A 5,480-nucleotide genomic window follows, 5' to 3' on the forward strand; every position below is an offset into this window, starting at 1 on the left:
AATAAATCACCCTTGATTTATTAAATTGCCCTTTTTCATTGAAATGCAGTATTTTCTTTCCTAAGAAGTGATATGACTTTAAAACCAGCTGATACAAGATATTTGTCTCTTGGGTGAAACCAGTAATTCATTATACCCAGTGCTCCATCCTTGACGTTGACACCTGTATTTATTTTGTAGGCAACTACTCCTCTGCTCTTTGTGACACTATAATTCAAAGTAAGATACGTGTGGAAAATGATGGCAACAATATCTCCCATACCACATGCTCTTCTTACCAAGTGACTTTGACACTCCTCTTAGTAATAGGCAAGGACTATGTTTATTTCCCTTGAATTGGGGCAAGCTTGTGAATATGGTGGAATCAGTGTGACTTCTGAGGCTAGATTTAAAAGACCACACACTTTTTGCCTATTTCTTTCAGGATGTTCACTCTTAGAATGAAGTTGCCATTACATGAGGAAGATCAAACAGCCACACTGTAAGGCCCAGCTGAGGTTTCAGCTGACAGCTACCATCCACACCCCAATTATGTGAGCCAATGAGCCTTCAGACCGTTCTAACCTACCACTCTCAAGTCATCCCCAGCCTTCGAGCCTTCCTCACTGAGAACCCAGATGTGGAGCAAAGTCAAATCATTCCCACTGAACCCTTTTAAAACTTCTAAGCTGCGGAAACCATGAGCATAACTTCTGTTTCACACCACGAAATTTGGGATTGTTTATTATGCAACTGTAGTAACTGGAACAACGTATCGTTCTTATAAGTCTATTTCCCTTTAATAACTCATAACCAGTCAAATTATTGTGCATCTACACTTGTTCACTGAATATTTGCCTCAGATGACATAGACTAAAAGATAGTTTTTAAATTAGACCTAAATTCTTTATCATCGCCATCATCACGTTTTGTAGTAATGTTTAAGATAAGACTACTCTGAGCAGGGAGAAGTACATGTGCAAAAGCTCTGAGGTAGAAGAAACCAGTCTAGAGGGTTTGAGAAACAGAAAACAGGCCAGTGTGGGTGGAGTGAGGGAAGAGAAGAGGTAAGCCTGCATTAGACACCTCTTTCAGATGGAGCAAAACGGATTATGATAGGGAGTTTGGATTTTATTCTAAGAGCTCTAAAATGTTTCCTCAGGAGAGTCACATGCTCTGATTCACATGTTATAAGATCGCTGCAGCATTGAGAATGATTTGTGGGCTTCGGGGAAGCAGCACACATTAGAGCTAATGCAAGACTATGGACAAGAGAGGAGGAAGCTTGAGTAAGGGTGGTAGCAGCAGAGTTGGAGCAAATGAGGTATATTTGGGGTATATTTGGAGATAGGAATTCCAGAAATATGATATATTTCTTTTTTATTTTTTAAAGATTTTATTTGTTTTACTTCTTTAGGACGAGAGAGGAAGGGAGGCAGAAAGAGAAGGAGAAACACATCAATGTCTGAGAGATACATGGTTGCCTCTCATGCACCCCCAACTGGGGACCTGGCCTTCAACCCAGGCCTGTGCCCTGACTGGGAATCGAAACAGCAACCTTTCAGTTCACAGGCCAGTGCACAATCCACTGAGCCACACCAGCCAGGGTGACATATTTCATAACTGGCTTTGAGACAAAAAATGATTAAGGATTGCACCACGATGTGTGGCTGAAATAACTGAAGGGATTGAAAGGAAAGTCATCAAACTGAGGAAAAGCTATGAAAAAGGAAGAGATTTGATGTAGGTATAATTAGGAGTTAAATTTCAGATATTTTGGTAATCCTGCTTTTAAATCTGAATGAAAACAACCAGGAAAACAGACTCACAAGCATTATGGTATGAGCCAGTCGGTTAATCTGATCAAAGCCCAGTCCATGCAAAAAGAAGAAAATATATTTTTAATGTAACAATCATTTTACACTAGCTGTAATTTTCCAGTAGGCTATATTTTGTGTTATAGTTTCTCTGTCTAAAATATATGGGCTTGATGAGTAGGCCAAATTAATTCAAAGTCATATTGTTATTTCAGTATTTTTATCTGTTGCATGCTTTAGTTTTCATCAACAGGACCTTCTTTTCCTACCACACAGTGATAAAATAAAGAATAAGTACATAATGCTCAATAATCTTACATAAAACATAAATAAAAATGTAGCAAGGATGATTCACTATCACAAGCCTTTGGCAGATTTGGAACATTCTTGGGCAGAAGTACTTGAAGTTACTAAGCTCAGATACCCTGGCCAAATTATACAATTGAAGACAATAAGGAGCTATTTTTCAATATCTGTGAATAGAATATGGGTAATTCATGAACAGGAGCCTCCCCTCTAAAGAATTTTATTCTTGGCATCCTTTTGTTGGAAAAAACTAAATACTCAGTGGTGTGTCCTTAAAAATGTTAACATCTTCCATTTGTGGAAAGTTTTTTAGTACTACTTGAAAATAATTACCCTTAAATGAAGAAAATATACATTTATAAATATTTCTCTCTCAGTTTTGCTTTCCCAAACAAAAACTGATAACACTGGTGTGATTCAATTGCATGTTGCTTTCTCTTTTGACAAACAGAGCTGCTACATTTTGTCTAAGAGGAAGATGTTTAAGGTTATTCTTTACTTATGTGGATCAATTGTTATGTAAGAGAAATAATTCAATCTTGACAATAGATATATGAACAGGCTCTCAGATAGATTGTGGTATAGTGGATTAGGTAACTGGTCCCGTGTTGACTGCTCTTAAACAAACTAGTTGATTCAACTTAAACTCTACCTGTTTTTACATATGTGTGTGCTTATACACATGTGCATGCAGGGAAATGCCCAGGCATAAAAGTTAATGTGTATTTTGGACATCAGCTACAACATGACCACATAACTGCTGAGTTAAAAGTGTTTTTCTTCTGTTCATCTCTTTTTGCTCTTACTTTAGGTTGTGTTTCCCCCACTGCATTGTTGCAGATAGAAACTATATCTATCTTAGCATTTAGCTCAGTTTTGTACATAGCACATACTAGGAATTAAACTTTAGTCAAACTGAATGCAATTGCTTCTTCTAACTACTGCCTCTTTCTTTTCCATTCCATCACACATCTTGCAAGAGCAGTCTTCTCTCATTCATTATTTATCCCTGTTTTTAGGCAACATCCGTCTCACTCTAAGGAAACTGTACACATCTAACAAAGTGAACAAAAATCATTTGTTTGCCTAAATCAGTTGCTTCTTATTAACCCTCATCCTGTTTGACCTCTTTGTAATATTTAGCAGAGTTACACCTCATATTTGAAATTCCGTTTTCCTTCAAAATTCCTTTGGCTTTTGTCAACCTACTTCACTGTTTTCCTCTTCCTATCTTAAAAAAAAAAAGAAAATCTCTCTCTCTTTGTGTTTAACCACCAAATTTGGAGTTATAAAGGCTTTGCTCTCATACCTATTATCTTTTCACTTTACTTGCTCCTTCTAGATACTTTAATCTTCCCCTAGGGCTTCAGCTCCCACATTTAAGTTGATGATGTCTAAATCTATACCTGTCTTAGCACTATTTTCTGAATATTTTCCTTTGTGTATTGAACATCTCTAATCAGATGTAGTTTAAGACATCTTTAGTTTTAAAACAACATCAACAAACAACAGCAACAGAAATGAACTCTGGCTAGCTTAAGCAAAATCAAAGGAAAAACGAAGGCTTTACCAGAGTGATCATTGAGAATTCTAGGGACCCTAAGGGATGCAGTGTGTGGTCACCACAAGTGGCCAGGTTCTGAGAGGATCTGTGGAAGTATTTTTTTTTTTCCATCTCTCGCCTCTCCCCGTCTCTGAGTGTCTGTTTACGCCTTCGATCATACCATCAACTAGCTTTTCATTCTGTTGTGCCTACATGTTGGAATGTGACAACCAGTGGTTGCCAGTTCACATATCTGTGGTTTCATACATCCAAGGAGAGATTTCCTTTGTTTTCTTTGTTACAGTTTAACAATGTGAGGCAAGGACTCTTAGTGGCTCATTCCAGGAAAATAATACCTTAGGCCAGTCCATCCCGGCCACAGAAAGTATCTAATGAACAAATAATGTGAAGTAAGAAGAGACATGTGTCAAGAACAGGAGATGAGTTGAAGAAATAAGACTTGCTTGGCTAGCATATATCATACATTTCTATTACAGTGCACTATAGGCACATGTAACATCTGGGCCAAACTCGTTATTATCCACCAACACAGCTTCACCTCCAGAAACAGAGGAGAAAGAGATTCCCAGATCCCTTCAGTTATGAGATCATCCTGCCCAGGTATTTAAGGAAGAATTTGCTTGAATTGTCTCTGACTCCATTCTAACTGTCTATATTCAAACATTCTCTAGTCTGTCAGTTCTACCACTGCTCTCTCTCATGCCTCCATATTTTCCAGCCCCATTCCACTGCCTTCTTGTAGCCTCCCATCTCTGCATCCTCTCTGTTCTCTGTGACGTTATCATTTGTTTTCCAGCTTTGTCCAATCTAGACTGGCAAGCTATGCCTAATCATTTATTTTGTTTATAGAATAAAATACAAACTGCCCAACTTTACATCTGGCCCCTCTTCATCCAGAAAATTCCACCATGACACATAGATATCTCTTATTCAATCTCATAAACTGTATTACTTATTCAATCTCTTGGACTTTTGTAAATATCAATTTCTAACCATGAAATTGCCTTATTCTCTTGTTTATTTGGCAAAATCTTTTTCATCCTTCTGATTTACCTCAGGATCCAATTTAAATACCATCCTTTCTGTGAAACAGGTCTTGACACTTCATAGAACCAAGAAAATTAATCTTACCTACCTGACCTTAACTCAGTGCAATATTTTTTGCATTCTTTAGTTTTTCTACAGTGTTATTTGTTTTGTGTATTAACATTTGAGCAATCTAATCCATTTTGTATTTTCCCCTCTCCTATAGAACCACATACAAGCTCTGGTGCAGAGACAGAATATATAAATATTCATGAGTAAAAACTAGGAATATTTTATTATTGACCATGGATTTTAAATGGGCTCTTGTTTGGTGTGTAAATTTTTTAATTGCGAGGAATCTATTTTCAATGGGCTGTCTTAATCAAAATTATCCAGCTTAAAATTTGCTACTGAGTTCTATGTGATCTATGGCCCTGCCAGAATAGGGCCGCCACTGAGCTGTTTAGGGCTGAGAATGGCATATAAACAAATAACAACATTACAACTCAGATTACAAATTATAGAGATATAAGAAAGTGCCCATAGGAAAAAAAAGAGGAAGGAAAGATTAACCTTGATTGGAAACTAGCATTACAAATAAAACCATATAAAGCAAAGGGGGACAAAATCTCAAATGCCACCCAAAATGGTCAACTAAATGAACACTGTGTTGTTGTTGTTTTTCAAAGCCAGCATAAATGTGGTACATAGTGCACAAATTCCGTCCTCAAACTTCTAAATTATTTTTGCTACATTACAACTGCAGTCATGATTTATAATGCCTATAA

The sequence above is a fragment of the Furipterus horrens genome, unplaced genomic scaffold (genome assembly GCF_987537825.1).
Source record: "Furipterus horrens unplaced genomic scaffold, mFurHor1.1.pri manual_scaffold_1, whole genome shotgun sequence".
NCBI lineage: Eukaryota > Metazoa > Chordata > Mammalia > Chiroptera > Furipteridae > Furipterus > Furipterus horrens.